This window comes from Symphalangus syndactylus, chromosome 9, assembly GCF_028878055.3.
Source record: "Symphalangus syndactylus isolate Jambi chromosome 9, NHGRI_mSymSyn1-v2.1_pri, whole genome shotgun sequence".
NCBI classification, from domain to species: domain Eukaryota; kingdom Metazoa; phylum Chordata; class Mammalia; order Primates; family Hylobatidae; genus Symphalangus; species Symphalangus syndactylus.
Window position 1 is genome coordinate 108,901,700 of NC_072431.2, and position 7,814 is coordinate 108,909,513.

Genomic DNA, 7,814 nt, shown 5'->3' on the forward strand with positions numbered 1-7,814 from the left:
TTATAGCAACTTTATTCATAATTGGCAAAACTTGGAAGCAACTGAAATGTCCTTCAGCAGGTGAATGGATAAATAAACTGTGGTACACCAGACAGTGGAACATCATTTAGCACTAAAAAGAAATGAACGCTCAAGCCATGAAAGAACATGGAGGAAACTTAAATGCATATTGCTAAGTGAAAGAAGCCAATCTGAAAAGGCTACATATGTGTGATTCCGACTATTTAACATTCTAGAAAAGGCAAAACTATGGAGATAGTAGAAAGATCAGTGGTTGCCAGGGGCTGGAAGGAGGCAGGAGGTAGAGCACAGGGAATTTTTTAGGGCAGTGAAACTATTCTATAAAACACTATGATGGTGGATACGTGTTATTTCAAACTTTGTCAAAATCCATAGAATGTACAACACCAAGAGTGAACCCTAATGTGAACGATGGCCCTTGGGTGATGATGTGTCAACATAGAGTAGATTACAACACATGTACCTCTGTGTTGTGGAACGCTGATAATAGCGGCAGGGGGATTCATATGGGAAATCTCTGTAGCCTCCACTCAGATTTCCTGTGAACCTAAAACTGCTCTAAAAAATAAAGTCTACTTTTTTAAAAAACAAAAGGGGTAAAGAAAATGATCCTACAAACCACAACAGGAGCTGTTTGAACTGTTTCAAAAAATAAAGAGACCTTTTTTTATTTTTTAAATTCATATAACTTACTTTATAAAACTAGCATAACCCTGATACCCAACCTAACAATCATAGCACAAAAACACTACAAATCTCAAAATTCTTTTTTTTTTTTTTTTTTTTTTTTGAGATGGAGTCTCACTCTGTCGCCCAGGCTGGAGTGCAGTGGAGCAATCTCAGCTCACTGCAACCTCCACCTCCCAGGTTCAAGCGATTCTCCTGCCTCAGCATCCTGAGTAGCTGGGACTACAGGCGCGTGCCACCACACCTGGCTAACTTTTTGTATTTTTAGTAGAGACGGGGTTTCCCTGTGTTAGCCAAGATGGTCTCGATCTCTTGACCTCGTGACCCGCCTGCCTCGGCCTCCCAAAGTGCTGGGATTACAGGCGTGAGCCACTGCGCCCATCCCAAACATCGGAATTCTAACAAATTAATATTATATCCCAGAACATTGGGAGACGAATACTCCATAAAATAAATTTATTCTAGGAATGTGAGGGTGGTTTCATATTTTAAAAATACGTTGTAATTAATTACATTAATAGGCTAAAAAAAACCATATAATCATCTCAACAGATATCAAAAAGTATTTAATAAAATTCATTATGCATTCCTGATAAATACAGGGATACCTCACTTTTATTGTGCTTCACAGATATTGCTTTTTTTTCTTCTTTTTACATATTGAAGGTTTGGGCTGGGCTCAGTGACTCATGCTTGTAATCCCAGCATTTTGGGAGGCCGAGGCAAGTGGATCGCTTGAGGTCAGGAGTTTGAGACCAGCCTGTCCAACATGATGAGGCCAACCCCATCTCTACTAAAAATACAAAAATTAGCCAGGCATGGTGGCTTGCACCTGTAATCCCAGCTACTCAGGAAGCTGAGGCACAAGAATTGCTTGAACCCGGGAGGCAGAGGTTGCAGTGAGCTGAGATTGCACCACTGCACTCCAGCCTGGGCGACAGAGTGAGACTCTGTCTCAAAAATAAACAAAAACAAATTGAAGGTTTGTGGCAACCCACTTTGAGCAAGTCTGTCGACACTATTTTCCAACAGCATGTGCTCACTTCATGTCCCTGTGTCAAACACTTTAGTAATTCTCACAATATTTCAAATGTTTTCATTATTATTATATCTGTTATGGTGATCTGTGATCAGTGATCTTTGATGTTACTATTGTAATTGTTTTGGGGCACCATGAACTGCACCCATATAATATTATTCAATAAATGTTGTGTGTGTTCTGGCTGCTTCACTGACTAGCCCTTCCTCCGTCTCTCTTCCTCTCCTAGGGTTTTCCTATTCCCTAAGACACAACAATATCAAAATAAAGCCAATTAATAATCCTACAATGGCCTCTAAATGCTCAATGAAAGGAAGAGTCACGTCTCTCACTTTAAATCAAAAGCTAGAAATTATTAACCTTAGTGAGGAAGGCATATCAAATGCCAAGACAGGCTGAAAGCAAAGCCTCTTGCACCAAGCAGTTAGCCAACTTGTGATTGCAAAGGAAAAGTCCTACTCCAGTGAACACATGAGTGATAAGAAAGCGAAACAGCCTTATTGCTGATATGGAGAAAGTTTGAGTGGTCTGGATAAAAGATCAACCAACCACAACATTCCCTGAAACCAAAGCCTAATCCAGAGCAATACCCTAACCCTCTTTAATTCTATGGAGGCTGAGAGAGGTGAGGAAGCTGCAGAAGAAAAGTTGGATGCTAGCAGAGGCTTAAGGAAAGAAGCCATATTCATAATATAAAAGTACAAGGAGAGGCAGCACTTGGACTTCTGTGATGTTGAAGCTACAGCAAGTTATCTAGAAGGTCTACCTAAAATACCTGATGAAGGTGGCTACGCTAAATAACTGATTTTTAATGTAGATGAAGCAGTCTTCTATTGGAAGAAGATGCCATCTAGGACTTTCATAGCTAGAGAGAAGTCAATGTCTGGCTTCAGAGCTTCAAAGGACAGGCTGACTCTCTTGTTAGGGGCTATTGCAGCTGATGACTTTATGTTGAAGCCAATGCTCATTTACCATTCCCAAAACCCTAGGGCCCTTAAGAATTGTGCTAAATCTGCTCTGTAGATTTATAGATGCCTGTGCTCTATAAAAGAAAAAACAAAGCCCAGGTGACAGCACATCTGTTTACAGCATGGTTTATGGCATATTTTAAGCCCACTGTTGACACCTCCTACTCAGAAAAGAAGATTCTTTTCCAAATATTACTGCTCATTGACAATGCACCTGGTCATGCAAGAGCTCTGATGGAGATGTATAAGGAGATAAACGTTGTTTCCATGCCTGCTAACACAACTTCCATAATGCAGCTTATGAATCAAGGAGTAATTTCAATTTTCAAGTCATTTTATTTAAGAAATGCATTTTGTAAGGCTATAGCTGCTATACATAGTGATTCCTTTGATGAATCTGGGCAAAGTAATCTTTTGTGAAAGGAAGGCTTGATCAACGTGGCAAAATTTATTAACAACTTATTTTAAGAAATTGCCACAGCCACCTCAACCTTCAGCAACCACCACCTTGGTCAGTCAGCAGCCAACCACGTCAAGGCAAAGTCCTCTACCAGTGAAAGTATTACAAATCACTGAAGGCTCAGGTGATCATTAGCATTTTTTAGCAATAAGGTATTTGTTTTTTTGAGACGGAGTCTCACTCTGTTGCCCAGGCTGGAGTGCAATGGTGTGGTCTCAGCTCACTGCAACCTCTGCCTCCCAGGTTCAAACGATTCTCCTGCCTCAGCCTCTGGAGTAGCTGGGACTACAGGTGCGTGCCACCACATCTGGCTAATTTTTTGTTGTTGTTGTATTTTTAGTACAGACAGGGTTTCACTATGTCGGCCAGGCTGGTCTCGAACTCCTTACCTCATGATCTGCCCACCTCAGCCTCCCAAAGTGCTGGGATTACAGGCATGAGCCACTGTACCCAGCCAATAACGTATTTTTTAAATTAAGATATGTACTTTTTAGACATAAGCTAATGCACACATGATAGACTATAGGATAGTGTAAGCATAATTTTTTATGCACTGGGAAACCAAAAAATTGATATGACTCACTTCATTGCAGTGATTTGGAACTGACCCTGCAGTACCTGCAAGGTACTCCTGTGTTGCAAATGAGTAAAACAAAAACAGTGTACTATTAGGAGGATACTCTCTTCACATTATTAAAAGGAAAAATATCTCAAACCAGTAGTCAACATCATGATTAATGGTGAAAAAAAAATAGGCCTGTAATCCCAGCACTTTGAGATTCCCGTTGAAACCAGGAACAAGCTAGAATGCTTACTTCCACCATTTTTAGTTAGCTTAATACAATAACGACATAAAATAAAAGGTAGAAATATTAGAGGTGATGTGACTACATATCTGGAAAACTTGAAAGAATATACCAGAGAATTATTAACACTAATAAAAGTTAATTTAAAAATACAAATTTTTAAATAAAACTTAATTTAAATTTTTGACCGGGGCAGTGGCTCATGCCCATAATCCCAGCACTTTGGGAGGCTGAGACGGGCAGATCACTTGACGCCAGGAGTTCAAGACCACCCTAGCCAACATAGTGAAATCCCATCTCTAAATAATAATAATAATAATAAATTTAGATTCTAAAATTTAAAAATAAAAATACAAAATCAGTGATTTTCCTACATAACAGTAATAACTAATTCAAAGACAGAATGAAGGCATTATTGAAATTTAAAACAAAAAATATAAAACAACTAAGAACAAACAAGAATAAACTTAACAAGAGATGTGGAAGACTAATGAACAAAAGAAAAAGCAAGTCTGCACCGAGCGCTGTGAAAGAAGACGTGACTAACTGAAGTGCCACACCATGTGTCTGAAAGGGAGGAGCCCGCATTTTAGTCCAGGCTACACTTCAGTGGATGTTGATCCTGTGAGACTTGCAAACAACCTGCCACAAGCACCTGTTATAGAAATTCTTATACGCTATAGAGGTAATATTTTGGAAAAGTATTAATATACTTTTTTTGAGATAGGATCTTGCTCTGCTGCCCAGGCTAGAGTGCAGTGGCATGATCACAGCTCACTGCAGCCTCCACCTCCCGAGCCCAAACAATCCTCCCTCCTCAGCCTCCCAAGTACCTGGGACTCCAGGTGTGTGCCACCACGTCTGGCTAATTTTTTATTCTTTGTAGAGACGTGGTCCCGCTATGTCGTCTAGACTGATAGCCTACTCTTTAAAGTTACTTTTCCAAATATGTAAGTTTCTTCCTAGTTGTTCCACAGCATTCGCCTGGAGAGAGAGTTGAATTATTACAAAAAGAATGCAAGGAGAAGGACTTTAATATGCATGCAGTCTTTCACCTTCAAAATTGGCCTTTGCCCTGTAAGTCCAGCCAGTTTCCTAAGAGGATTTTCCAAATTCTTTTTTCTCTCCCTTTCAACATACTGAATCAAGGACCAAACGAGGACCCAGCCCATGCAGATCTCCTATAATGTAGAAAGCTCCCCCATTCCACATGCGACAGCCATGTAGCCGAAGTTTGAAGCTCTAAGGTAGATGGAGGCCATGATATCCAGGCCTGGGAGAAGCGTGGTTCCTTCTAGCCCCAAAGGATGATGGGAAGGAGAGAGAAGAAAGGCATGAAGTGCAAAATGTTTGCAGCAGCTGCTAGGGAGCTTCAAAAATAAATGGGGAAGGCTACAGGAAGACAGGGCTAGAGGTGAATACACTGAGGCACTGATGTTATTTGGATGGGGAGTGTGGTCTACAAAATCTAGGTATTCATGAAAACGTGACCTCATTTGTACATGCAGGGTGGTTAGTGCTGGCAATGTTTGTGTTACACATATAAACACGCACAGACAGAAGTCTGAAGAGCTACATGATGCAATCTTAATAGGGCTTCCTCTGAGCAGTGAGTTTGCAGGTGACTGCTTTTTATCTGGCATTTCTACATTTCTAAAACTTGCAACAATAAACATTTTACTTGTATAATAATGAAAGCAACAAAAGTTACAGCACCTTTAGAAAAATATTCAGAAAGCATGCCCACCAAGTAGAACAGATCTGCATAGTGATCCACCTATTCAGCAACGAAGAGAGCAGCTAGACCCCAGAATCATAAGCTTCATTGGTGTCATTTTAAAGGTGCCGGCCAGGCACAGTGGCTTATGCCTGTAATCCTAGCACTTTGGCAGGCCGAGGGGGGTGGATTGCCTGAGCTCAGGAGTTCGCAACCAGCCTGGGCAACACGATGAAGCCCCATCTCTACTAAAATACAAAAAAATTAGCCAGGCGTGGCGGCGTGCGCCTGTAGTCTCAGCTCCTCAGGAGGCTGAGGCAGGAGAATTGCTTGAACCCGGGAGGCAGAGGTTGCAGTGAGCCAAGATCACGCCACTGCGCTCCAGCCTGGGTGACAGAGCGAGACTCTGCCTCAAAAAAAAAAAAAAAAAGATGCCAACAAGTGGGAGTGGTGTCCTAGATTCACTGTCCTTGGGGATGTGTTGGAGCTGATTAATCCAAGGGGACTGCTTCTCCTGCCTTCCCTGGGCAGCATGCCCATGGGCTTTGAGACATGCATATGCAATAAACATAGTGAACTTTCTTGAGCCTAAATTTGCCCTCATGCACAACGAGGGAAGAACTGGAGACGGATTGAATCTGTGCAGTCTGAGATTTATTGCTCTCTGGATTTTCAAGTCTCTGTAATTCTCTGAAATCATTATCTAAAGATAATTGTGACACTTAGAATTATATTCATTGATATAACTAACATCTGTTGAACTAGACTCTGTGCCTGGTGCTGAGGCTGGGTAGAAAAAAGACAATCCATGCCTTCCAAGAGCTTTTTACCTAGGACAGGAGACAGAAAGATAAATTATTACAACACACTGGGTAAATTCTGGGACCTAAGTGTTCACAAGGATAGCACAAAATGAGTCATTCATAAGCAATAATCTCCTTTCCTTTTCCTCCCCACCTATTTTAATAATTGCTAGAATAATTACACTTTGGCCGGGCGCGGTGGCTCACGCTTGTAATCCCAGCACTTTGGGAGGCCGAGGCGGGCGGATCACGAGGTCAGGAGATAGAGACCACGGTTTCACCGTGTCTCTACTAAAAATACAAAAAATTAGCCCGGCGTGGTGGCGGGCGCCTGTAGTCCCAGCTACTTGGAGAGGCTGAGGCGGGAGAATGGCGTGAACCCGGGAGGTGGAGCTTGCAGTGAGCCGAGATTGCGCCACTGCACTCCAGCCTGGGCGACAGAGCGAGACTCCATCTCAGAAAAAAAAAAAAAAAGAATAATTACACTTTACAAATGTATCTCATTTAAATCTCACAACAAACCTATTGTCCTCACATTACACAGGAGGCTTAGAGAGTTAAATCTCTCACTGTTGCTGGGCACGGTGGCTCACCCCTGTAATCCCAGCACTTTGGGAGGCCAAGGTGGGTGGATTACCTAAGATCAGGAATTCGAGACCAGCCTGGCCAACATGGTGAAACCCCGTTATCTACTAAAAATACAAAAAATAGCCGGGTGTGTAATCCCAACTACTCGGGAGGCTGAGGCAGGAGAATCGCTTGAACCTGGGAGCGGAGGTTGCAGTGAGCCGAGATCGTGACACTGCACTCCAGCCTGGAGGATACAGTGAGACTCTGTCTCCAAAAATAAACAAATAAATAAATAAAGTACCCACTCTGGGTCACGCAGTAGTAAATGACAGAGCCAGGATCAAGTGCAGACCTGTCTGACCCCAAAGCCTACCTCTAACCCAGAACAATACTGTGCTAGGCTGAGAGATGTAACCGAACATGATGCTTCACTCAGAAAGCTTGCTCTCTGATGGGAAAGAGAAGTCATGTCACTGAGAATCCACAGGAGAGGAAAATCAGGACACAGGCATAAGAGGATAATAAAGAGGAAAAGGAGAGAAGCTTTCAAGTTCTTTTGCCCTGAAATTTGAAAAATCTCCTGATTAAGCTTTTGTAGAACAATGTTCAAAGAGATAATAATTTCCTGCATAAATGTCTTCTTTTTTATTTATTTATTTATTTATTTTTTATTGTTATACTTTAGGTTTTAGGGTACATGTGCACAATGTGCAGGTTTGTTAGATATGTATCCATGTGCCATG